The sequence below is a fragment of the Camelus bactrianus genome, chromosome 7 (assembly GCF_048773025.1).
Source record: "Camelus bactrianus isolate YW-2024 breed Bactrian camel chromosome 7, ASM4877302v1, whole genome shotgun sequence".
NCBI lineage: Eukaryota > Metazoa > Chordata > Mammalia > Artiodactyla > Camelidae > Camelus > Camelus bactrianus.
The window spans coordinates 33092406-33120365 of NC_133545.1; the positions used below are offsets into that span (position 1 = coordinate 33092406).

The 27960-nt window shown below is 39.8% G+C and overlaps 1 protein-coding gene and 1 non-coding gene across 2 annotated transcripts in view; one reads left to right on the forward strand and one right to left on the reverse strand.

Moving 5' to 3' along the window:
• Nucleotides 1-27960, forward strand: part of DOCK4 (dedicator of cytokinesis 4) — a 405568-nt gene that overhangs the window by 70523 nt on the left and 307085 nt on the right. The gene's annotated exons all lie outside the window — the stretch shown is intronic.
• On the reverse strand, nucleotides 15941-16013 carry TRNAS-AGA (transfer RNA serine (anticodon AGA)). Its single transcript has one exon. It is a non-coding gene; the product is annotated as a tRNA-Ser (tRNA).

Sequence of the window (27960 nt, forward strand, 5' to 3'; positions counted from 1 at the left end):
TGAATTACTGCCCGTGTGAATTCAACTTTGCAATGCCATTAATATTTTACTGCCACAGTGAACAAAGCTGTTAAATTTAAATCAAGAATTATTAGTTCCTTTTGGTAGGACGCCTCCATATTTTTACTTAACCCCTGTACCTTTTTTTTTTTCCAATTTATTAACTTAAAACATGGCTTAACGTTTACTTTGAGAATATAGAGAAGCTTTGAGAAAGGGCACGATTGAATAAAAACAAGGCTTCAAGGATGTACATGAGATACCTTTAGCTTTTGCATATAATTTGGGGTAGTGATTTTGATATCATTCCTCATTGGCTTAATTTTACTTCCCCAGAAGAATTGACTTGCTTTGCTTAGTCAGAAAACAAACCGGTAATCTTTAAGACTTTCTGCCTGTAACATGGCGCCATGGACCTTTAAGACCTGGTGCCTGCTTCTTTCCCACGGCTACGTTGTGCTGTTGTCACACCCCCTTCCCCCTTCCTTGCTGCTCTCTGAACCTGGGGTGCTGTCCCAGGCCTGCGGCTTCCTGGAATGCTCTTTCCTTCCAGTTCTGCCAGGTGACGTCCTTAACCTTCAAACTCAGCTCAAATGTCACTTCTTGGGAGAAGCCTCCTCTGACCTTTCCAGGCAGAGTCAAGTGCTTCCAAGTCTAGATGTATTCAAGGCTTGTTCACTTGGGTAAGAATTCCCGAGGACTTGACACTGAGGGAATGACATTCTAAAAGCCAGAGACTATGGCTGTATTAGTACTTCTGTATTTCCATTGTCTTCCATTATAAAAGGTGTGATGGCGAATTGGATTGTGAGTTAGGTAACATAGGTTCTAGTCACAAGTCTGCCGCTAGTTTGAGGAGCCTTGGGAAAATTGCAACCTCATAAAAGGAGGAATGTTGCTTAGATGGTTTAGAAGTATCTACATATGGATGAGCTAAAAAGCTGCTTGGGACTTTTTTTTTTAACTTTTACTCTTGAAGTAATTCTAGTTATAGACTCACAGAAGGTTACTTGCACATGAAGATGCCAGTGTATCCTTCATCCAGCTCCCCCAGTGATAACGTCTTACATAGCTGTAATACAGCATTGAAACCAGAACGTTGGTATTGGCATATGCCTTGTTCAGTTTGTATGCGCATTCATGTGTATGTATATTGTTCTATGCGATTTCATCCCACGTGTAGATTCGAGAAACCATCACCTGATAAAATCAGGATACAGACCGTTCCATCACCACAAAGGACCTCACTTAAGCTACTCCTTTATAGATTCACCTGTCTCTCCACTGTCCCTGGCCTCTGGTACTTCTTGTCTGTTCTCCATCTCTATAATTTCATCATTTTGAGGATGAAAGATAATTGGAATCATACTGTATATCACCTTTTGAGATTGGCTTTTTTTTTTCTTTTAACTAAGCATAATGCCTTGAGATCCATTCCAGTTGTTGCATATGTCAATAGTTTATCCCTTTTTATTGCAAAGTACTGATGGTTGTTTCAGAGTTTAGAGTTCGTTTAATCATTCATCTGATGAAGGACATTTGGGTTGTTTCTAGTTTGTGGCTGTAATGAGTAAAGCTTCAGTGAATGTTCATATACAATTTTTGTGTGCACATGAGCTTTTGTTTCTCTAGGATGAATGCCCAGCAGTACGGTTACTCGATCATATGGTGAGTGCATGTTTTGTTTTATAAGAAACTGCCAGACTGTTTTCCAGAGTAACTATACTATTATAAATTTTCACCAGCAGTATATGAGAAGCAGGTTTTAAGGTGGTAATAATTTAGCGCTGAGAAAGTCATCTGGGTACAGGATTCAGAATCTTCTAGGATTGGAGAAGGATAGTACTGCAATCTTCCCCTGCCAAGAGATATTAAGGGACTGACTAAATTATATGTTTATGGTGCTATTTGTGTAATTGAATGTTGCTTTAAATAAATGAGCCATAGCTTAGACTTTCTTTACAGAGACATATGTGCACATACTTACTGGTTATGTAATATTGGTTTATTTCATTGTTGTTCTTCAGTGTTTTCATTGGCAAACATTTAGTATGATACTGCTGGCATCAGACACCTAGGAGGGTGACCTGAGCTAATGTGCAGATACTGACTTGGGAGTGAGGGAGATGTACTTAACTCACAGCTCTTCCCCATTTAGCTGAAGTTACTTACCTGAGTTTTAGCTTCATCTTTAATTTGATGATGGTCGTACCTAATTCACTGGGCTGTTGGGATGACTGAGTAGGATAATGGCCTGCTTTCCCGGATTATGGTAGGTACTCACAGATTCTCTGTCTTTGAGGATTTTAATGTTAGGCCTTTTTGATTAATTTTTATGATTTTTGATATAATGTTAGGCCTTTTTAAATATATTTATTGGAAACAGCTAAGATTTTCTTTCTTTTTTAAATTTGCATTCTTTTTTATTGAAGTCTAGTCAGTTTACAATGTTGTGTCAATTTCTGGTGTACAGCATAATGCTTCAGTCATACATGAACATACGTATATTTGTTTTCATACTCTTTTTCAATGTCAGTTGCTCTTTCACATGCATGTTTGGTGATAACCGAAGGGCCAGGCATTCACAAGGGCCCTTCTCACTAAGAAGTACTCTTCAGCTTTGTCTGATGGTCAGTGAAAGCAACCACACATGCCAAATCACCTCACTTTTCAGAAATAACCCTAGTATTTTTCAAATAGCTGGTTTGGATTTTTGAGAGAAAAGATAATGACTGTAAATCATATGATAGTGAAGGCTTTGGGTCACCCTGTTGTGGGGGGCAGGGAAGCATTGTCTCTGAAACATATGATTTTCCCTGCACAGTGTAATTTAAATCATAAAGACATTATAGGAAGGACTAGATATGACAATTACCAGAGAGTGAACTCACCCATCTCTTCATCAGTCACGTAACTTTTAAAATGTGTAATTCAGTCGTGTTTATCATTTCAAACTTGATGGAGCTGTGGGCTTTCAGGTTTCTTGTTTTTATAGGGAGGCCCTGGTTTGACTCAGTGCTTTAGGGCCATGCTCACACTTAAAGCTTCATTATGAAAAGAGTTTTTGATGCTTGGAAAGCCAAACTCATTTTCGGTGTGAATGTCTCATGTGGGTCTGTTCATTTCTTGCTGCTTTTCAGCACACTAATAGATTCAAATCCAGCCTATGTTTTAAAAGATTAAGCAGGTTATAGTTAGGAAAGTGATTAAAAAAACCCTAAATTATACATGAAATGTATCAGTGGATGTATTACCTTAATGAATGTGGGTTTGTTCTTTATATTAAAAATAAGGAAATTGACCAAGAATTTTTCATTTTGTTTTTTAAACCAGTATTTAATGAATACCTGCTTTGGGTCAGGCACCATGCTAGGCAGTTGATAATACATTATTTTATTTTATCCTTAAATTGGTCTTGTGAAGTAGTTGGTGATTTTATTCTCATTTTATAAATGAGAAAATGAAGTTTCCCAAGTCATGTGGCCCGTGAGTGGCTAGACCTCTCTTTGTTTGTTGTTCTTCTGTTTCCAGGCCACAATCTCCCCTCTATTACAATGGAGGAAGGAGAAATAGAGCTGGACTTTGGTCCTTGGCCAAAAGAGGGGTTTATGCTGGTGGAGTGTCCTTTAATGAGGCCATGAGGTCACAGGTGGAATACTCCAGTCAATTTATTTATTTAAATGTAAATGATAAAATGTGTCCATGTTAACCTCTTCTCACTTATCTGATCTGTTACACATAAAAATAAGCTATACAAAATGTTGGTTTATGATGTCGCTTTGTATGTTTTTTCGTGATCAGAAAAACAAATACCCTATTCTCGTGACGAACTCCTGATTATAATTAGTACAGAGACAGAACAGTAGGAATGTCACCTGACTGCGGATAGCCCTTCTGTTACTTCTAGACAAATTCCTTCTGTCTAGATAGATTCCTTCTCTTAGGGTTTAGAACATATTCTTTAGTTTTTAAAGCAGATTTCCTCTCCTTATTGTAGCTGATTTAGGAGAGAACGAAAATCAGTTTGCCTGCCCTGAGTTCTAACAGGATGGCATAGTAGGAAGATAGTTCAAAGCCATATTGGATTTAGAATGTACACTTGACCATGAGAATTCCCCGAGTAAGTGGTGGAAAATGTGTAAGTAGTTGATACAGTGGGCAGAGTCATTTAGGAAATTCCTCTTCTATATAGTGGTAAGAGATTTCCTGCCTTAGTAGCTTAAAACACGCTATGCTATTTGCTTGAATTATAGAAATGATTGATGGAAACGGGTTTAGTTAACTAGACGTTTATTTTGACTTTGAGCCCAAGGTTTGTCCATGGTGTTTTTTACAAGATCATCCCTTCAAGTCACTCTTCTGTGATGCTAAAGTTCTTATCTCTGTATGTGAGAAAATTGCAAGATGATCTTGCTCTAGACTTGATCATTAGAGAAATAAAAGGTTTCATGTGCAGTTGAGAAACTAAAGATAGCCACCAGTAAAATTAAAACAAGATTTCAACTTCCAAAATACTAAAATAAATCATAGCAGACAAAAGCCTAGTTTTGAAAATGAAGTGGAAGACAAAGTACCTAGCATATAAACACACAAAAAGGATTAAATAAAATATCAAAAATAAATGCAAGCATGTCTGTCATCTCAGTAAATGTATTTGGGCTAAACACTAGAAGGTTCAGAATCAGATTGGGTTTAAAAAATCCAACTAAATGCACAGTCTTAAGACATAATGACTCACCTCTTAAGTAGTCAGATTCATAGAAATAGAAAGTAGAATGATGGTTTCAGGGGTTGGAGGGAAGAGAGAACGGGAAGTTGCTGTCTAAAGGATATAGACTTTCAGATTTGTGAGAAGGGAAGGTCCTGGAGATCTGTTTCACAACAGTATGAATATATTTCATACACTGAACTGAAACTTAAAAATGGTTACGATGGTAAATTTTATGTTGTGTTTTTCTCCACAATTAAACAAGTGTAATGACCTACCAAAATGAAAAATAAAAAGACAGGCTAAGATTTATTAGCAGTGGCAAATGAGATCAAGTATAACAATATCAGACAAAGCAGAATTTAATTAATATTGTCCGCAGCATTTTTTGCACTCAGGAATAACCATAAATCAAATCTAATAGAAGTGGATGAAGAAATTGATCAATGTAGAGTAGTGGTGGAGAACTTTTATACTCTATATTCACATGGATAGGAAGTTCCTCTCTGATTAATAAGAGCTCAGTTATCATTTTGCACCAGGAACATCGTCAGTGACTTTGATGAGAGCAGTTTGGATGGGTGGTGACAAAACCACCTGCCTCACATAGAGAATGAGAGGGGACCCACGGACTGAAATAACCTGCATATTGCTCTGTGAGTCTTCCTGCCTAGAGTTATTCTCTGCTGATGGGTGCAGCTGCAGTCTGATTTGTGAATGGTGAAAGTCTTCAGTGAGTTTTGTTTTGTCTCACATTAGGGGAGATGAGGGTTCCTAAGACAAGGATGATGAAATTTAAAAAGTGGGAAAGTTCTGAAAGGCCAAAGGAAATAGAACCTAATGCCAAGAGGTTTGTGACTGTGAGAGCATAAGTGGACAAACAGGAGAAGAAATGTTGCTCTCGTGGATCTGTAGGAGCTATGCTAAACATTTTGTCTGTGGAAAGTGCACATGGACCTCCTTAAGCAGTCCTCAGAATCTGTACTCAACAGAACAGAGTGGAGGGCTCTTCGGATATACTCACAGGATGAAGTCCTGCTACTGTCCCTGGAAGTTAGAGACTTTACTGAGAGCTGCAGAAGGTGTCATACATACTGTAGAAATGCTATTTGAGACATGAAGGAGGCATGAGGTTTGGAGTCAGGCTGACCTACGTTCAAAGCCCAGTTTTGCCAATTTCGACATACGTGATGTGGGACAAGCTACTTCATCCTGCAGTTTGATTATGAGGATAGAACATACAGAAAATATCTAGCATGGTGTCTGGCGTAGGTAGGTGCCCAGTAAGTGAGTGCTGCTAGTTCCCAGTGCACCCTTTGTAGGATGACCACCTGAAAACAGGACCCCAGAGGGTAGAGCTGGAATCTGAATCCAGGCTGTCTGACTTCAGAGCCCACACTTCATCACCACCCCGCACTGCTTCCATATGAAAGGGCTGTGTGTCCAAAATCCATTTAGGATGCAGTTAAATGCATTTTGCACACATGTTGCCATAGACACACTGTTCTCATAGTATTAGGTTCTTGGGCCAGCCTGAATGTGCCTGAGGCATCTGAGTGCCAGCAGCACCGTAGATCTTAGAGCCATACTGAGATCTGGAGGAAATGTTGGCTTTTTAATTTTGGAGGGCCAGGAACTACTCTCTCCACAGTGCTGTCCTTTTCCCGGGCATTTCTCCCCTTTCCTGTACCCTCCGCCTACTCCCTGGGCTGGTTGTGGGCTGGTGCAGCAGAGAGTGCGGACAGAGGAAAAGGGCTTTGGGGGTGGGGGTGGGGTAGAGACTTCAGCAAAAAGCCACTGAGATTCTGCATTTCACCCAGTGCCCTATCTTCCTCTGCCTTTCTTTTCCCCCTCTGCTTTTTGTGCTATGGTTTCCACTTATCTCAGATGGGAATTCCTATCTTCCATCCCAGGTCCTTGATGGAATGCTGTAACTCCTTGGCTGTTTTCATGTAGATACACAGGGTTACGAGGAAAAGAGGAAATCCCGAAAGAGTTGTCTGTGGGCACTGAACATTTAGATTTCTGGGGAACAACACATCTCCATTGAGGAGGAAGTGAAGATTTTGTGCATCTTCTGGGTAGTCATTGAGGCAGCTGGGCTGCAACTCTGTGTACACAGCGGACATAAAGTTTGCGAAGCAGCAGGTGGGTGGAGTCGGGGGAGTGACAGTTACCAGAACTTTCTCCCCTCCTTGCTGCTGCTTCTTTTGCCAAATAGGCCTGTTTGATTCATAGGTTGAAGACAGGCCCTGGACTGGGGTTCTAGGAGTTAGAAAAGAAGGCAATCTTAGCCTCCCAGGCTGCGTTACAGAGTTGAGGAGGATGGGAGGGAAATTTGCAGTAAGCAGAGAAGTCTTAGTGGCCATCCAACTATGAGATCTAGGGGGAAGGTTTCTTGAGCAATTGTTATTATTATTAATATTATTATTATATATAATGTAGAGCTATTGAGTATTGTTACTCAACTTTATATGAAGTATGAATTTTATTTTAGTGGAATATTTGGGTACAGTACAGAGGCCAAAATGTTCTTCCCAAATTAATCTGAAATCTCTGATTATCATCTTGTCTCTCTCTGAATGATTTTCATTTGAATTATTCCAATTAAGTCTTGTTAAGTGTGGCAATAAATTACTTAATCATTCTCATAAATTCTCTAAAATTTAAGAGGGAGAAAATTGAATATAGCATAAGTAAGCTCAAGGGATTTTTAGAGAAACACTGCCTTTAATTTTGTGTCTGGTTCTGTTGTAATTCTTTTGTAAGCAGGAGATCTGCAAGCAGATCATAGATTTTTGAGGAAAATTGGCATGATTTGATATATGCCAAGAGAGTTTTCTTACACAGCAGCTCTGCATCTTGGGCAAGAAGTCTTGCGTGGGTATTTCTGACTGTGGAGGAAGAAGCCACTCCTACTTATGATTGATGTGAGAATAAGTTTTAAAGGGAATTGAATGGAGAGAGGCTTTTAGTAAGTGCGATGACATTTTGTTGAGATGTCTGGGAATGACTCAAAGTAAAGGAAGAAGCAGGTCATGAAAGCTTGGCCTTGAACCCAAGCTTCTCTCTTACAGCAAAAGCCATACTGGAGCTCGGCTTCTGCGTTCCCCCAAATCACGATGGAGCTTGACTTCTGCGTTCCCCCAAATCATGATGCTGTGCAGAATTGCACAATGAAAACCACAGCACTGATGGGAAAAACTGGGATCCAACATTCAAAAACATAATTAATGACCATACATTAAAAAGAAGATAGGAACCAAGTAAAAACGGGAGCATAGTTTTGCACATGTTAAATGGTTAAGACAGGCATAAACACTCCACAGAATATGACACTTTCCCTTGAAAACGACCTGAAGTGTGTTTGTAAAGGTGGGCATCCAAGGGCTGCTTCTTGAGTGTTGCTGCTTTTTGAAGTGGCAGGAAGGCTGTCAGGACTCTGAGGGCTGTCATCAGTGCGTGTGGCTTATCTGTCACTATGTATAGATTGATTAGCTTCTACATCATAAGGATATATATGCAATATACTATATTGTTGACCTTTGAACCACCTGGGGGTTGGGGCGTCTACCATCCACACAGTCGAACACCCGGTATAATTTAGTCAGTTCTCTGTATCTATGGTGCCTCCATGTCCGAGGTTGCTCATCTACAGATTCAACCACCAGTGGAACGTGTGGTACTGTAGTATTTACTATCAAAACAGATCTACATAGACTTGGACCCGTGCAGTTCAAACCTGTGTTCACAGGTCAGCTGTATACAGACAGATACACATTGGCTTTTATACCATATTGATAGAGACAGCAGATGAGTGGGAGGCAGGGTCTGGGGGATGATAGCGAATGAGTATGTGATTTCCATTTGGGGTGGTGAAAACTTCCTAGAACTAGACAGTGGTAATGGTTGCAACATTGTTGTCGTTGGACTTTGTGCTCCTGAATCATATACTTTAAAATGGTTAAAATGGTGAGCTTTCTGTGAAGTGTATTTTACTACAAGAAAAAAAAAGATCAAAAGAAGCAGCGTATCTTGAATCTGTGTCCTGGGCAGGGCTCTGCAGGGACTGCAGCGAGGAGTGCGATGAGGTGCTGTCGCAAAGGATTGTGCAGCTTAGCGGGAGATGTGACAGACAGAACAATAGCTGAATTACAAGGCAGAAATGAAATGCGCCACAGAGGAGGTGAGAACATTCAGCTGCAGAGGTGTCCAAAGTGCACCTGTTCTTCTGGTAGAGTCTAAAAGGCTTTCCTTCAGGCAGTAGCATGTAAGGTGGACTCATTGGGTCTCAACTGAGTATCACCTTGGAAGCTCTAAAAAACACATGTCCCCAGGCCTGGCTCCATGCAAATTAAATCAAAATCTCTGGAGGGAGGGGCTTGGGAATCGACCCCCATGGGATTCTCACAGGCAGCTAGGGGTGAGGACCACTGGTTTAAGAAAGACTGGGATATTGATGGGTGCATTCTGGGCAGAGAAAATTAGAGAAGCAATTGGCCAGCTGGGAAGAACTTAAGTTCTGACAGAAGGGTGTGAACGCAGGAGATGGGGGAGCCAGGCAGGAAAAGCAGCTTAGGCAACCTCACTGGGCATCTTTAATGTCAGTCAAGGAATCTGTAGTTAACTTTGTTGTCAGTGGCAAGGACTCAAAGGATTTTGATAGGGGTGGGAGGAATATGTGTCCTTGTGTTTTAGACAGGTGAACCTAGTGGCATTTTGAGATAAGAATTATCTGCTGTGTAGATCGAGACAGGAAGGCCTGTCAGGAGTGCATTTTAATAGTCTGGATCAGAGATTCTAAAAGTGAAGTCTGCAGGCTTCTAGGGGTCCCTTAGGCCCTTTTGGGGGAGGGTCTGCAAAGACAAAGCTATTTTCATAATATTAACATTTTATTTGCCTTTCCCACTGAGTTGGGCATTTATATTGATGGTGCAGAATGCTGGGAAAACTTTTGGTGCCTAGCACAAAACCAGCTGTAGTCCTTGCATTTTACACCTCCATGTGCCTACCAGTTTCACTCAAGAATATCCTTTATGAAGCAGTAAATGTCTCAACCCTCAGGTTCACATCTTTGTAATATTCTGTGTGACAGAATGGGAGGCACTCAGAAAACACTTCTGCTGCCTGCTAAACAACATTAGTTGTCCTGAGGAAAAGCAGTTCTGCAAATATTTGAGTTGCAAGCTGAACTAGCTGCTTTTTTCAAGGAACATCCTTTTTCCACGGAAGATGATTCGACATATTATAGTCATTCAGCCTTGGGTACTTAGCAGACATTTTCTTGGAAATGAACAAAGCAAGCCTGTCACTTCAAGGCATTTGACAGCAGTTACAGCCAAGGATAAACTATGCCCTCTTGAGCAAAAATAAGAATTAAGAATAATTTATATCTGCCCCTGTGAACCTAATTGCACATCAGTACTTTCAAACTTTTTTTTTGATGAGATTTGGCGATATTTTGATATTGTAGAATGAGACGCATCAGCATTTGGAAGCTCTCTATTACTAAGTGAACCAGTATTTTCCAATATTAGTCATTGGGAGTGACTGTGTCATGACGGCTTGACCAAGATGGGTTGTGTATTCATGTTTTCATCCAGGGAGCACAAGGAGGCAGGTCAGGTTTGCAGCATTTGGCCCCTGCTTAGAAGAAGGTTAGTTAAAAAGCCAAAAACCACACAGATGTTTTGACCTGATGGACTTAGGACGCAGTAGTCCTTGTAATGAAACATGGAGGTCAACCGGGATGGGTGGGGAGGGAGCTCTCTGGGGTAGTGGGGAGGGTAAAGGAAATGATGTTTTGTTTTTGGCTAGGTCCTGGTATGAGATTCTCTTAAACCTTCTGCAGATCTTTTGAAAAGAAGCTAAGCTTACTGAAGCTTTTCTGTTTGGGGAAGACTATGGAATTAGATACTGAAAAATCAGTTTTCAAAGACTCTTTTCCTTTTCTTACGTACCTTAATCATCATAATTTTCTTTTTGCTCTCTATTTTAATTATTTTGTGGTGCCCCAAATTAGCTCACTTTGGGCTCCTAACCTCATTGTCAGAATCCCTGGGTTTTGCATCGCTGCCCTCTCAGCCCACCTGTTTTCACCAGGAACCCAGTTCTTCTATGACTTCTGCTCACTTGAGACTTTTCTTCCAAGTCTCAGATACTGGTCTTTGTATTTGAGACCTCAGGAACAGATCACTTTGGTTTTTAAATTGCTAGAACTGGCCAACGGCCCACTTTGCCTTAGGAATTCCCTAGTAATGGCTTCTTTCACCATAGCCTCTGACCTAATTTGTTGCTTTTTTTTTTTTTTAATTGGCAAGCTTGTTTTTACTGAATATTCAGTAGTGTAATTTTTAATTTTTCTATTGGTAATCCACCACTGCCTTCTCAGGGTCCTAATTGTGGAAAATCTGTGGTTTGCTGAGCAGAGAGTCAGCTCTCTCACAATGACAGCCCATCACGTCCTTGAAGACACCGTTAGGTGCCAGGTGAGGAGTATAAAACAAGAGGTAGAAACTGGGATAGAACTAAATTTTTCTGTGTAGGAAAGTGGGAGGGATTGAGAGGTACCTGAAACTGTCCCTAAGGGGAGATGAAAGCCAATGGGATTCAAAGATCTCTCAGGTAAAGGCGAAGGGAGTGAGGACTGCCGGCTGGAGGCTGATAAGAAAGATTTGAGAAGAGCTGTGCCTCCAGGGCTCCATGTGATTGTGTGGGTGTAAACACTCTGGCACTTCTCTCTGTGAAATCTTTGGTAAAATCCACTCACTCACAGTTTACTCAGAGGAATCTTCGTGATGAATGTGGAAAAAGTCTTCTTCCAGGTTGGGGCCAAGAAGAAACGCGAAGGCCCTTGGAGAATATTTGGAGTATTATGTAGACTGTTTATCTCTCTTCTTTATGAAAGAAGAAGCCTGTACATAATTAAAATATCTAGTGATCTGAGGTTAGACAGGCAGGTCATACTCTGTCCAGAATGGGAGCTTCAGCCCTGACCCTTTTACGTGGAACCAGGAACCAGGCCAGGGTCCTGTCACACGAGTTCTGAGAGCAGAAGCTCAGGATGGTAACTGAAGTGTCATGGAGTGATCAGTTTTCTGAATAAAAAACTTCATAAACATTAAAAAGTTTTAGTGAAAAATTGCAAAAGATGTCTAGATATATAAAACAGAAATTATTGGCTGGAATTAAAGAGAGAACAAATGACTAGGAAAATTGCCCCATGTGGGCAGAAATACTGTGTATGGTAACTGATATACATATAAACTGGTGATTTTCACCAGTTTGTAAAATTAAAGTGTTTTTCTCAGCCTGATATAGACACCACAGAGACCAGGACACTTACCTATGTCCTAAGGGCAAGCAGATGGAAATAACTGGAACTAAGGCAGTCCCTTATCCCCACCCCACCTAAGGTAGTGTTTTTGTGACCACTGCTCATACCTCAAAACAAACCTAGCCAGACTGGGACCCTCGAGATGGCTCCATCTTCCCCATGTGCTTGCATCCCCTGCTTAGTGTCATCTGGTCCAACGAATGCTCTGAGGAACCAGCTATTGGGGCAGGACCAGGTGGCCAGATGGGAAGAGCTTAAAGGGCCCAAGGTTCTGTACCCAGGTGCTGTCACCTGCTGTGGGCGATTTTCAGAAATGACTCCACCCCTTTTCTCATGTGGGTCACCTATACCTCCCTCACTTTGCTCAGTGAAGACCTGAGGGTGGAAGTCCTGAGAGTGGCAGGGAGGGGGGTCTTGAAGGAGAGGAATAGATGGCTCATAGATGGAACTACTTGCTGAGGTGCATTCTGAATGGGGAAGATGCAGACAGATGCAGCTGCATGTTTCATGGTGGGAGGTGAGTTGCACAGACCCTATGGGACAGGCTCCTCCTGCAGTCTGTGAGCTACCCTCACCTCCAGCTGCATACCCATCTGATTGCTCTGAGCAGTGGACCCTGGGTCTCCAGTAAGAGTGTCTGAAGGATGGGAGTGGGGAGCGCCTGATCTGAAAGGCTGCAGTCAGCAACTCACCACAAGCAGGCACAAGGTTGCCTCTGAAGACAGGGCCATCCTCTTCTTGGCTGAGAGATTCCTGGATGACCCCCACTGTGCATGATGCTTGTTAGATTTGGCCTTGACCCTGCGTCATCTGCTGATGAAGGTGGCCTGGAGATCTGTTTGCCGTGTGGCTCTTCCCTGGACAGGCCCAGTGTCGGGACCCTGATGCAGGGGTAATAACACATAAATGTTTCCTATCCTCTTGATTTAGTTTCTTGACATTGAAACCTAAGGCTCTGATGGCTGGGTGGCTAGGAGACCTATATCACCCTGGACTCAAGCCACAGAGTGAGCTGTGTGAGTGGATAGATGCATGTCACTGCACGTATTTGTATGAAATTCTCATTGCCTTGAAATTGTATTCTAATCACAGTGGAGTTCTGCAAATGTTAACAGTGTTTTAAAACATGATTTCTAGTATTTAAGTTGCTTTTTTACCTTTATTTGAAAAATATCTGCTAATATATTACATTTTAAAGAAAAAAAAAACAGTATCAGGAGATTTGGAGGCTCATATTCATGTTTGGCAGTCCTCTGGCTTCTCTGGGAGGCCGTCCACAAATGACTTTGCTTTTGGATACAATGCTGCGTTCAAAGATGATTTTTACTGCAGCTTAACAGAAAAGTAGTGCTATATATAGAAATGCACCCTGGTCGCTCTCAAATATGTAGCTTTTGTTCAGTAACCAGCCTCCCTCCAAACTTTCTTACAACCTGAGGACCTTCCCTTTCTGCTGAGACACAATATCCGTGAAAATCAATACATTTTTATTTTTAGTTCAGTAGTTTTACCTCGAGAGAGCAGGTGGCCCAGGAGTTTCTATCAGGAAAGTTGGTTGCATTTATGTGAGAGTTGGATTACCTGACTTTGTGTAGCATTTTCTTCCAAAAAACAGTCTTGCTTTTTCTATCTTAGGCTTACCACATGTTTTTTTCCTTCTCTGGGTCTCATTTGCGGCTGTGGAGGAGTTGGCCAGTGGGCGACCCCTCAGTGCTGCTTCCTCTGTAATTCTGACTGGAGCGGGGAGACCTTGTCAGCAGAGATCATTCATCTTGTCTGTTTGGCAGTTGAGGAAGGGTTCCCTGCTGTTCCTCCTGGGTTTTTGTTGTCCTTGTTTGTTGTTATTTTTGTTTGTTTGTTTGTTTTTCTTGGGGAAATGGCAGCAGAAACTAGGAAGAGGGCTGTTGGGAGCCAGGGCTATGGTGCCCGTGGGCACTTCTCCTGCCCATTTGCTGCTCTTGGGATACCTCAGCCACACTCCTGGAATGTCACCATGTGGGCAGGGAGTTAGTCTCTTTTTCCTAGATGAAGGAAACTTCTCTTTCTTTTTCTTTTTTCTTTTTTAATTGGAGTATACTTGATTTACAATGTTGCGTTAGTTTCATGTGTATAGCAAAGTGGTTCAGTTATACATACGTATATTTCCTTTCTCTTTCAGATTTTTTCCATTACAGGTTATTACAAGATATTGAACATAGTTCCCTGTGCTACACAGTTGGCATATCTATTTTGTTTTTTGTTTTTTGTTTTATTTTTTTTAATGCAGGCGCCAGGGATCGAACCCAGGACCTTGTGCATGCCAACTAAGCATGCGCTCTACCATTGAGGTATAGCCTCTACCCCACCTCCATTTTGTATCTGTTAATCCCAAACTCCTAATTTACCCTTCCTAGCCCCTCGCTTTCCCCTTTGGTTACCATAAGTTTGTCTTCTCTGTCTGTGGGTCTATTTCTGAAACTTCTCTTTCTGAGAGAAATCCTTGAAGAGAGGCAAAGCACTTTCTTCTCACATCAATCTTTTGAAGAGGGGTTATGATTGGGGCATTTTTCCCCCTCTCCTTTTCTCCTCTCCCAGTAAATCAAACTGGGCCAGGTACTGGAAGTGATTGGTCTGCATCCCTGGTACCTAGCAGTGTTGAGAAATAAGGAGTCTGGCTTTATTTACTGCTGATTAAAATTCCCTACATTCTCCTAGATTATATCCCTAAGAAGGAGGATTACAGCATCCATTTTCATGGTTTCTTTAGTAATTGTTGGGTTTCTGCTGGTATTGAAATGCAATAATATGGATATGTTGATGTTTGTCTGCAATAAATAGAAAGGATATAATGAAAGGTCAGCTGCTGAAGTGGGTTTTTAGTTTGTTTTGATATCAGTGGAAACTTACTGGGTTTGGCCAATGTTCTTCTAATGACCTAAGTTTGAAATACCCTTTTAATTATCTAAGTTTCACTGGGGTCTGCAAATTAAGGGAGTATAAATAAATGTCTTGATGCCAGAAAAGTGATCTAAGGTATCCTCAGTGGTCTAACAACAAACAGTGTAGCTAATGGTGTAAAATATTACACCTTCTCATTTATTTATTGAGGTGGAAATTTTAGTTCAGAAGAAGTGTACCTCCTTTACTTGTGCTATCAAACTTAGAAGCCTAGCGCGCTTCTAATGAGGGATTTGTTTAGTTCAGTCACTTTTCTGTTTCCTAGAAGGATGTGTATCACTCCAGTGTTGTGTGTGACACCTAACAGACTATGTAATGAATATGAATTTAGAATTCAGGTTAGTATCCTTTTTTTAGATAGTGGCATTTATTTTTGCAAGCTCTTCAGAATTCAGATGAGCTTGCAGTGAAATAATACCACAGTCTATCTAGGAATGTATCCCAGAAATGTTTATATTACGCTAATCTTAGACTCTTAGAATAAATTCATACTTAGAACTTTCATGTGTGTATGTTTTTCAGAAAGAAAAACACAAATTTTATTAATTTCATTGCCCTATGTAAGATTCTTCTCCACATTCAGAAATAAGAAATAATCACTCCTGTTGCACTTGAAGACCATGTAATTGATAGTTTATTTCTCTTTTATGTGCTGCCCTGCTTCTACCAAATTCAGGATAAATCCCTGACACTGACATTCAAAGCCCTTTGCTGTATGATTTTAATAGAATCTCATTTCCCTGCCCACAGGAAATCAGAATGTCACCAAACTGGACAACTGGTTACTGACCAAATGTCCTACCCTTTCCTGCCCTGGGATCTTGGCTCATTCCTGGAATGATTTTTCTCCCCATTCTTCCCGCACCTTCATGTTCAGAATTTCACTCATCCATCCCACGAGCTTCCTCCATGAAATGTCTCCTGATTCAAGAGGTGATTGGGTTTATTTATTCATTTAGTGGAGAGACTGGGGATTGAACCCAGGACCTCGTGCATTCTAGGCATGCACTCTACCACTGAGCTATTCCCTCTTCCCTTACTTTCCCTTTTGTGCTATGCATCATTACTTCCCCGGGATAGTGGCTTTATTATTAGTCTGCTAGGGTGACCCTAACAAAATACCACAAACTGGGTGACTTAAACTACAGAAATTTCATTTCTCACAGTCCTGGAGGCTGAAAGTCCAAGATCAAGGTGTCAGCAGGGTAGGTTTCTCCCAAGGCCTGTCTCTTTGACTTGCAGAGGTCCCTTTGTGTCCTCATCTGGTCTCTTTTCTGTGCATGCACCTCCCTTGTATCCTGGTGTCGCTTCCTCTTCTTAGAAGGGACACTAGTCAGATTGGGTAAGGGCCCACCCATATGACCTCATTTAACTTTAATTATCTCTCTGAAGGCCCCGTCTCCAAATGTAGTTATATTTGAAGGTCCTGGGGGTTGGGACTTGAACAGATGAATTTTGGGGGAACACAGTTCAATCTAAAACTGTGGCTTTTTGTATACATTGTGTATCTTCTCTTTCCTTTCCTTCATTAGATTGTGAGGTATTTGAAGGTAGGTCCTGATACACATGGGCTTATCGGATTTTAGTATAATGCCTCTTACATAATAAGTAGTTAATAAATATCTGTTCAATTTAATTTTAATTAAATCATCTCTTCAAAAATTTAGTGGAGTTATGATGCTTTCATGGAAATGATCTATGGCCAAAACATGGTACTTAAAATTTCTTGCTGGATTTAGCCAAATGCTGCCAAGTAGTTTATAAAACAAAATATTGCCAGAATAATACGTAACTTTCTTCCTTTTTCCTTCAGACTTAAGTAATGCTCATTGTTCTTTTGCACACATACCCTCTTTCAGTCTTACGAACTCAAGGAGAAAATAGAAGCCAAGTCAGAACTTAATCCTTCTACCTTGTAAACCTGCACACGAATCTTTCTGCCTGTGGCAGTCATTCTCTGCATCCGATTGGCAAATGTTAAATAACTCTTGGGTGTAATAAGCCAATTCACTCAGCTCTCTGGGGCTAGTGACATCAAAGGCCTCATCAGCAAGCCATGCTACTCAGAATTAGATGTTTCTTGGGAATAATTTTGAAGTTATCATTGGTTAGGTTAAGAAAGTGATTATTCCAATTTTGAAAACCCGTAAGGTTCAAAGCCTTTCTTCCATTCTCCACTATGTGGATTCCTGGATGTACCGTCAGACGTTGACATGTCTGAGGAGAATCTTTGCTGTTCCCCAAGTAAGTGTCTTGTTTAGCCCACAGCCTCCTCAGCGTCCCACCTCTGTGTGGCTGCTTTGTTTGGAGAGGTCTGGTTAAATTTCTCAACTTGATTTACAAGATCCTGCCTTGCTGTCTGCTAGTCTGATCTTCCATGTGTTTGAAATTGTCCTCGTCAGCAGTTTGGAATATCAGTCTCTGGGTGTAGATTAGAATGCACCCTCAACCTTTCTGACAAGCGGCTTTGATCAGAAACTTGCCGAAAAGAAAGGGGTATTTAGTGTACCTGAAGACTTGTGTCTGTTCTTGCCTCGAGGTACCAGGTCCCATTAGATTCCATTGCCGCCTCCCAGAACTGAGTCTGAATGTTATGCTTTCTTCACTGCTGAAGGCTTTAAAAAAAAAAAAAAAAAGACACATTTTATTTTAGAAGAGTTCTAGATTTTCACATTGAGTTTTGAATTTGTTTCCTTCTGTAAGGTTATTGTTATGTTCTTTATTATAATTTTCCATAACTTTAGAGAGAGGTTGAAAATATATAAAAACTAGAAAATAAGTTAAAAAAAAAAACAAACCAGAATCTGTCATCTATAAGTTAATTTAAGCATATTTCAGATCACCTTCCAAGGTGACAGGGACTAGGAGTTTTTCTCCTTGATCACAAGCGCAGAATAATGTCATCAGTATGGTCTGTGACATGTTTCTGACAGTGACCAGTCTTTTCCTATTTTTTAATGATCTGGGAGATTACCAAGCTAATACTCTATAGATGGTAATCTGAAATGATGCTCCAATCCCTTTCTTGAGTCATGATAGTTACTCTTTTTTTTTTTTTAACATTTTTTATTGATTTATAATCATTTTACAATGTTGTATCAAATTCCAGTGTAGAGCACAATTTTTCAGTTATACATGAACATATATATATTCATTGTCACATTTTTTTCTCCATGAGCTACCATAAGATCTTGTATATATTTCCCTGTGCTATACAGTATAATCTTGTTTATCTATACTACAATTTTGAAATCCCAGTCTATCCCTTCTCACCTTCTGCCCCCTTGGCAATCACAAGTTTGTATTCTATGTCTATGAGTCTATTTCTGTTTTGTATTTATGCTTTGTTTGTGTTTTTTTTTTTTTTTTTTAGATTCCACATGTGAGCGATCTCATATGGTATGATAGTTACTCTTGAACCTGTCATCCCCAGCTTTACTGATCTCACCCCAGTTTGAGCCTATTTACTGCCTATTATTGATATCACACCATTTGGCATTGGGTTAATTATATACTATCCTGTATTTTTCCGAACTTACTTTTTAGTATATTCTGCTCCCCCGCCTCCGATTATAAGCATTTTGAAACCTCTGCCTCCTACTTTTTATATTCTTTATTCCTTAGCACAAATTTAGAATACAGGAGGTCATTTGGATTTTTTTCTCCTAAAAAGTGGTACTTTAGACTTGTCCATTCTAAATTATGCTGTCCAAGATAGGAGGGGGGAAAGCAGACTTTTTCTGATGACTGATTCTCTGAGTTTGGTAGTGGCCAAGGTTAATTTTGAGTTTTGGCACTTCCCTGGCAATCAGAGAGCCAAGTTTCACAAGCTGTGGCCTACAATTATGTGCAGAGAAGTGTAAAGGTTCTGAGTTGGGAGCTTTCCCCCCTCTTCCTCTTAGAGGGCCCTACACTAATGATTAGTTTGCTAATGGAGAGAGCAAGGCTGGTTAATGAGGCATTCTGTTTCAGTGACGTACTTAAAAGTAATTCAGTAATAATTGCTGTGTGTTATGATTCATATTCCAGAATACACAGTAGCAATAATGCACCTGTCGTGAAAGTACCACTGTAAGACTGAGAGGGTATTAACCTACCTAACCCATGTTCTCTAATGACCACAATCACAGGAGAGAATTCATACTGAGTCTTTCTAAAGAGCTTGCCCTGCAGCACTGGCCCTGAAGCACTGGGAGAAGAGGGTTGCCAGTGGGGTGCAGGGGCTAGGACTGTCTCTCCTTGTCCTGTCATAGAGCTCAGGCTGGTAGGGTGGGTCCCTCCTTGAGAAGTTGACCATGGGTCATGTCCTGAAGGGATGATCAGGACTGAGTCCCTGGTCTCAGAAACAGAGAATGGTTGTTTTAGGCTGTCCTTAGGGCAAGAGCACTCATGAATCGATCTTTTTTTTTTTTAAATCCTATAAATAGACCATCTTTCACCAATCTACCCTACCCTGAGACTGAACCCTTGGTTTTAAGGGCCACGACCAAATATTCTGCAGCTCTGATTCCCCTGAGTAAATAGATGTCCTGCCCAGGCCAAGAGATGGCCCTTTGGGCTTTCCCACTGGTTCTCGGGGGCCTGGGGCTGGGACTAGAAAGGGAGGAAGGAGATGGTCTGAATTTGTAGTTATGACTTCTCTGGACTCAAGTTCCCATTCATTTTTCAGTACTTTTGCACCTACAGTCTAGTTAGAAAAATTCTACCTTGTTCTTACTTTCCATTTGCTTCCAAAGTTTGGGGATTGTGATCTGAGAATTGAAAACACTAATCATGTGCTATTTTCCTGTAATACTATGGGGAAAATGGGTATAATTCATAAACTTTAAAAAAAAAAGGAACTGTTTCATGTAACTTGAGTTCATTTTATAGTTGTTTTAAGTGACTTCTTTGTTGTCACAGGTGAACTCAGGCATGTGCACAAGTCAGCGTTATCAGAGGCAGAAGTCTAGACATCTGTGGGTTTGCTTCCTTTCAATAAGAAAGCTCTTAAAACAAAAATTGAACCTGTTATTTTGTTAATAACTTAAAAGGTTTTATTAGTACAGGGTAACTGAGATTCTTAAAGAGCCTAATCCATTGTGTAAATGTTAATTTCCAGCTCTCAGAGTGTTTAGAATGCTTAAAGGCACTTTTCTACATGTTTGACATGTATTAACTCAGTCATTCCTCATGATATTCAGAAGATAGGTACCTTACCTAAGGACTAGAAAATGGCAGGGCTGGGATTTGAACCCTGGCAGTGGGTTCTGGAGTTTTTCTTCTTAACCATTGTGTTGTGCCTACTTTCAGAACTCACCACGTTTCTAGCTTTCTCTGTCTTCCTCACCCACTTATCAGTTTCTCAGAGCCTTGCTCATTAATCTTACATTTACTGAGACCTGCTATTAATTAGGTGATGTGCTTGAGTATATGTCCTGTCCGCAAAAACCTCACCCTGGCAGTGGGAGGCAGATAACATAAACAGTCACAGAGTGAAGTGCTTGTAAAGTCAGGAAGTATCGCAAGAACTGCTGAGGAGGCTGGGAGGAGAAAGACAGATCCACCCTGGTGGGGGAAGAGCAGGTGCACATGAATCTTAGGGAAGACCTCAGAGCATCAGCATTTAAGGGAAGGTGAAGGATAAGTCCTGCGTAAAAAAGACTTTAGGAAAAATTAGTGAGCAGAAAATGTAGAAGGTTCAGGAATGAATTACAGATCTATTTGAAGGCAAAAGAAAAAATGAGTGTACTTGCCAGTATGGGAAAGGCACAGAAGTTACGGTTGAAAAGTGAAGTATTCGAGTTAAAAATATCAAGGGAGAGGGTTTCTGAGGGATTTCATTGTGTGAAGAATCATAACAACAATAAATATCAGATTCAGCTGAGAGAACTGCTTCGGGTAGTCGGCGCTGGGTCATGACTTTTCAAGGGCTGATTGGTAGCCTTTGTAATAAGCTATTTTATTGGTACCATTCGTCTTTTGACATAGAAGTACTTGATGCTAAGCAACCGCATGTAAAAATCAAGCCTTTCTTCTTCATAGCACATATTTCACCCCTCTGGGGACCAGAGCTATGACATAGGCAGGGTCACCATCGTCTTGATTCAAAAGATCCTTTGAGGTGTGTATTACAGATGAGTTTCTTAACTAGCATGTGAAATAATGTAGTAAATCAGCGTGACCTTACACTGGGATAATGGAGCTGAATTTATATCTAGGCACTGTCTGCCTGTGATAAAATTGCTTGTTAATTCTTAGTAGATGGTATTTTTTTGGTGGATTACTGACTGCAATAATTCTCTTTAGAAGTGATGTCGAAAGGGGAAATCTCACTCTGCTTGTTCCCCCTACCATATCCTTCTGTAACAGACACCCGGATTCAGTTCCTAGGAGACCCTCACGATTTTAACAAGTGCTTTACATAGTTGTAGCAATATCAAAACATTACATGAAATGCTTCATGCATAATATAATATTCTTTATTCACAGTTGGAAGGAAGTATCATAGTTGGCATATGTAGGTTTGAAGCACAGCTCATTTTCAGTGCCAGAATTTATTTTTGTTGTACTATTCCATGGAGTCTAAAAATAAAGATGTGATTATAAAATTAGAGTCTAGAATTAAGAGGATAGAAGACTATTTGAGTCCTTGCTTTGCAAATATTTATCAGTGTTTAATTTGTACAAGAAATCCATAGAAAAAACAAAACCTGTTCATTATTTTTTCATTGATTTTTAATTTTTACATCTTACCTACAATTATGTCAGTAATAATATATCAGTGGACTCAAACACCAGCAAATATGTTCATAGATGTGAGTGAGGGGTTGTTTTACCTGCTGTTGTGTCCACCCGGCCGGTTGTCTATTTATTTGCATCTGTTACTTTTCCTTCCTTGCACATACGTATTACGAGGTTTCTGGGCCAGCTTCGTACTTGGTTGGTTTGAAAGGCAAGTTTTTCTGATCTGTCTGTATAAGGTCTGTGAACCTAAAAGAAAATAGTGTTTATTCATGAATTCAGTCAATCAATCTATCAATTTTAATGAATGCCTGCCATGTGTTAGGATAGTTGCTTGGTGGTGAACAGAACTGTCACCTTCCGTGACCTCATGGAACTTACAGTGAAGTACTGGAGAGACAAGCATTGAATGAGTAAACAAACAAGTAGATACATAATTATCAATTGTGTTAAGGAATACAATAGACTGCTTTTTCCTGTTAAGGAGAATAAGGGGCTATTATGAAAGAGAGGCGTGTGTGTGTGTAGGATCCTACTCTAGACATGGTTATCAGGGGTAGTGTCTGCTCATATTTCTCTGGACTATTACTTATTTGCCTTTCTAGACTATAAATGGTGATCATAAGTTTTAGGAATTTAAATTGCTCCTGCACTTTTTCTTTTTAGGTGTTGTGAAAGTATTTCTTGGATTATTTAAAGTTCAGTATATGTTAATTTGGGTTAATAGTTACCTTATTTCAAGTTGTGTGATATATTAAACTATTCACTGCTAAAGGAAATTACATATATAATTAAATTATATATATATATATATATGTATATATATGTAATTCATAGAATAAAAGATACAATTTCCTCTAGTGGTAAATAGTTTATTTTTGAGAGAATTTGAGTAGAGGAACATGGATTATCTTTGTATTTTTTTTTAGCACTTTTAATTTTGGCATTTGCTCATATTTAAGCAGTTTCTAATAATTTTGCTGGATGGAAACATTTGAGACACAGATGGAAGAGAAGGAAAGCATTTTGCAAAAGAGCATACTAATTGTATGTAATAAACTGCTGGTTATATAACAAAATTTCCATGCTGAAATACACAGTGGAATCTTGAGTTCCGCCCCAAATGTTCAGCTTCCTATGGGCAAACTTCTGCTGTCCTAATTGCTGTTAGAATGGGGAGTTAGTCTGGCATTCTGACATTTAACATCTCCTCCTGCATCTCGGCTTAATGATGATAAAGCCATTAATAAGCTGTTTTCAGCTTAGGTGGTATCCACTGGCTTTCAATTTATAGTCTCAGAACTTTTTGAGAGTTCTATTCATATGTTCACCTGTGTGATCACCATAAATAATACTGATCAGAATAGCAGAAGTTCAGAACGTGTCTAGTCTACAAAAGGCTGATGGAACCACCTGAATCCTCATCCCTTTACCTAGAGCTGTTTAAACCTTTCAGTATGTTCAGAACTTCCCTGAGATCTGAAATTGATCCTTTTCCTAGCCAAAAAATCTTTAAGAATCCTCATTTGGATGGCTTGATGACTTAGTACTGATTCTCTTTCACCATCTGTATTTTTCTGATTAGTTGCTTGGGTTCTGTTGACTAAGCTTCTTCCCTATTTCCCTTTGGATGAGTGTTGGCTCTAGTTGTGGTTATGAGGTCCTGTGTTCCATTCCTGTGCCCTGCCTTGGTGTGTTCTACCTGATAGGCATGCCATTTGTTCTGTATTGGTGCCCTGCTTTCCATAGACAGACTCATCCAGTGACTGAATCTTGCCCCTGAACCCCTGGGCCCCTGCCGCTGTGCCTCTCTTACACAGACTATTTACACTTCTGTTGCAACACCAGTTGACTTTCTGTTCCTGCATTTCCCAGTGGTGTGCCCTATGGTCCATTGCTGGGATGCCCAGTTCCCCATCTCCATGCTGGCTTGGCATGTGCCTTTCCTCATCTTCTCACTGAGATCTTTAGCAGTCAGCTATATCTTGGTCTTTGGGTTTGGCCTGCACCAAATCTCACGCATTCTGTAGGACTTCACTGACATTTAACGTTGCTTTGGCTTCTGCATGGAATTCAAAGGCATTAGAATTCATTTTGGCTGAATAAGCATTTATTGAGCACCAACTGTGTGTAATGCTTTGTGTTGTGACAGAGGGATGAGTGAGACCTGATCTCAACTTCTAGAGCCACATTGTAATTGTAAAACTTGCTTCAGAAAGACTTAATTATATTCATGCTTTTTCAGTTCCAGACACACCTAAACTCATGGGACTTGCTGATTTAGTCTTAAGGGAATTTGGCAAAATGTTATATGGTTTCTTAAAATTTCTTACTTTTATTCTTGTCTGTCTCTACAGCAGTGAACTTTATAAAAATATTTCAAAGTAGCATGCATGTTTGGGAAAGAATGAAGCCATTTTTTGATGGAATTATCACTGTCACAATAGGAGAAAGAAGAGTGAAATGTTAACTGAATTCTCTATCCATAGGATTCATGGAGCTAAATAACTTCAAGAAGTGTAATGGGCCGCTTAGTTACACGTTCTGTCTCTTAAGAGATTAAAATTTTGGAGTTTAACTCCTTTTTGTGTCCTGTTCACCATTTCTCCTTTGATTTTCAAGTAAATCTAAATATTTCTTATGGTAATTGAAATCCCTCCCCCTCCCCCATTTCTTTCTTCTTAAGCCTTTTATTTTCTTTTAGCAACTGAAAGTCTTTATACATTCCTCCATAATTCAACATTTCCCTCTCAACTCATATTGCCTTTCTTTGACTCCAGCTTGTCTATGTGCTATATAAAATAAAGAAGCCTAAATTCAGCTTTCTACTTTTGAAAGGCTGATTAATGGCTAGAAAAATAGGATTTTTTTTTTTTTTTTTTTTAGTATTGTGGATTATTTTTTTGCTGTGCCAAAGTTAACAATAAAGCCCCTATTTTAACCATTGAAATCTACTCTTAAGGGTTGGTCAGTTTTTAATTTCAGATCTTTTTTTGTTGCTGACCCTGTCATTTTCTATTAACTACAATGTATTTTTTATCCCTGCCTATACACTTTATTTTAATAAGCAGTTGTCATGTTTCTGTCTTTCAAGATAATTACAACTAAGCTGGTGTAATTTACCAGGGGTTATTTTCTAAGTTGCAATACTGATAGAGCCTGGAGATTCCCCTGGTGTAAACTCAAAATCTTTGGAAGAAATTTTGATTTAAAATGATTTGTATTTCATAAGGCTATCATTTTGGAGGGACTGGGTCTTGCTGAAATGCAGCTCTGTTTCTCATAGTCCCATTTCATCTGTATAGCTTGTCACTGTGTCACAAGAGAAAATCCACTATGTCTCATCCCTGAACCCTGACCTGATATTACTTCATTTTTCCCTTGTGGTGGGTGTTAATTTAACCTCTGACAGACCAATGTTTTTAAAGAAAGAAGTGTATTATTTTAGTGGGATTAAATAAATTATAATACTTCTTGAGAGTTGATATGAATGTGCTTTTGAAAGATCCTGTTGTTGTATATTTTAACATAAATATTTTCTAATCAGTTGTTGATATTTCCATGTTTTCTGCCTGCTTTGGGTAAGTCAGATGGTCTTATAATGTCTAGGCTCAATATCCTTTTCTAAGACAGAAACTAAATTTACAGTTTTTAAATTTCAAAAATGACCATTTTAGACAGTTTTTTTCTTTTATTTTTCCTATATTTCAGAGAGCTATTAATTTTTTTATACGGACCAAAAATCCTGATGGATCAACTTTTTAATCTAAATTTTCAATAGAAAAAAATTTAAAGGCAAGTTTTATAAAGCTAACTTCATATTAGATGGGTATAGGGCATTCTGTTCTTTAAAAAATTAAGACACTGGGTGGGGGGAGGATATAGCTCAGTGGTAGAGTGTGTGCTTAGCATGCACAAGGTCCTGGGTTCTATCCCTGGTATCTCCATTAAAATAAATAAATAAACCTAATTCCCCCTTGTCACAAATAAAAAATAAAGAGTTAAAATCACTGGATTTTTTGCACTGGTCTTTGAGGTGATATATTATAGTAATAAGAGTTTCCTTACAGAAAGGTGGTTTTGCTTATACAGCATTTCACATTTAAAAGAAACAACATCTTTGCTGACTACCAGCTCTACTGCAGGAATGTTTTAAAACAGAACATTCCTACTTCTTAGAATTGTTGGCCCACATGAATCTGTCAGGGGCGTAGTCATCGCTAGACTTCAAAGCAGTAACATTCATAGAATTTTTTTCCCGTTTTGAAACATGTGATGACTTTTCATTTAATCTGCATATTAAGTCGTAGGTTATTTTTGAGAACAGGATATTAATGATGGTTTGCAGACCAACTTAAATGATACTTTAAAAAAATTAGTTGCCCAGAGAGAATTAATTACACTGTTATTAAAGAACAGTGATTTGTGGGGCGTAGGAGATGGAAGGGGCATTGAGAGAAGAGAGCACATGCAAAAGGAACCGCTTAATGTTTATTTGTGATCAGGTGACCGTTAAGCAATTCCTGGATAACAGTGTACCCACTTATATCCTTTCAAGTAACAGTGTAACTATCTTCCTATTAAGAATTCAGCTACACACCTTCGCTGTGTTTGGGTTACATTATTTTCTGCCTTCTGATATAATTATCTCCACATGTGTTCAAATATTCTATAATAACATCAATATGGGAAAGATAGAAATGATAAATCCTTTGTTGTTAAACTGGGGTTTGATTCCTCAGGACACCTTGACTTTCTAGGCTGGTAGGAATTTCAGTATTCTGTTCCCACTTCTCCCCAAATGCCTGCTGAGAGCAACACCTCTTTGACATCCTGAAGTGTGCAGAGGTGTAATTTACTGGTACCCAGAGCCTGCTGTCTGTGCTTTTTATTCCGTCGTCTTGGGGAAGGAGGACAGTGCAGTTTCAAAATTGGAATTGTGATTATGGTTTTCTGATCTATTGCTGCCTGTTGGGTAGGTTAAAAAAAGAAAAGGAAGGGAAGTTTAATGCAAATCACAGTCTCTTTGAGGCTGGGTCATCTTTAGCTGTTTCACACTGCCATAGCCTTTGGAGAAAGTGTTTTTCACTTGAGTGCAGTTAGATGTTGCTTTGAAGAGACTTCTGGGCACATGGGGCTGAGAGTCGTCCTGTAGGTTCAAGGACAAGCCAGAGCCCAGATTCTTCCTGCTCAGGTGGAAGAAAACTGTCCCTCCCTTGGCTAGAGTCCTCTGATCCTTGACACCAAAAGTGTGCCCAAGTCATTTCTCTAGGGAGCTGTTTTGTTGACATGTAATTGAATTTTAACATTTTCATCTGTTGAGAAGTATAGATAAAAATATCTCACAGGGTTGTTGAGGGGATTAAAACATAAAATGTGATAACTCGAAATAGTGCTTCGTACCTGGTAAGCACACAGTAAATGTTCATTTATTTCCTTAGAGATGACAGACCAGTGGAGCACACATACTCTGTGGTGGTTGAATATGAGGCAGAATGTGAATATTTACAATGTGTTAAGCAAGAAATAGTTCATGCCAATCCCCAGCATCTTCATTTGTTAAACAAAGTTACTGCACAACCAGCCTTAGTGAGGATGCCGGGTGTTAGAGAGCAGAGCTGAAAGTGGACCTGACTCTGTTAACAACACACACACACAAACCTTTAGCTGTTTGCTTGCTGAGTGTTTTTTTTTGTTGTTGTTGTTGTTGTTGTTGTTCTTTTTTGGGTGAGTCACTGAGAGCATCCCACCTAGGACAGAGTGCAGCTTGGCTTGCTGATGTGATCAAAAGGGAGTGGGCGGAGATAAGGCTGATTAGGTTGCTCTGCTGATACTCATAGATAACAAGCTTATGAAGTGGACTTTATAGGTTTGATGCTTTTCAGTCCTTGATGCCTTCAGTGCCTCCTTTTTAAAAATACTACTACCTTTTTTTTTTTTTTTTTTTGGTCAGGAGATGGGGAGGTAAATAGATTTATTTATTTATTTATTTAATGGAGGTATTGGGGATTGAACCCAGGACCGCATGCGTGCTGAGCTACCACTGAGCTTTACCCCTCCCCACCAAATGGTGATGCCTTCAGAAGGTGCAGGAAAGATTCTGGGTGTCAATTATGGATCTACCATTCATTTCAAATCTCAGGATCATGTACATTGTTAACTGGGGGTTTGAGGGCTGGAGCTTTCTCCTCTAGGTGAAGAAAGACCTGAGAAATGTAAGTCATGAATATCTTCTGCTCTTTTCAGGGCTGTGGAA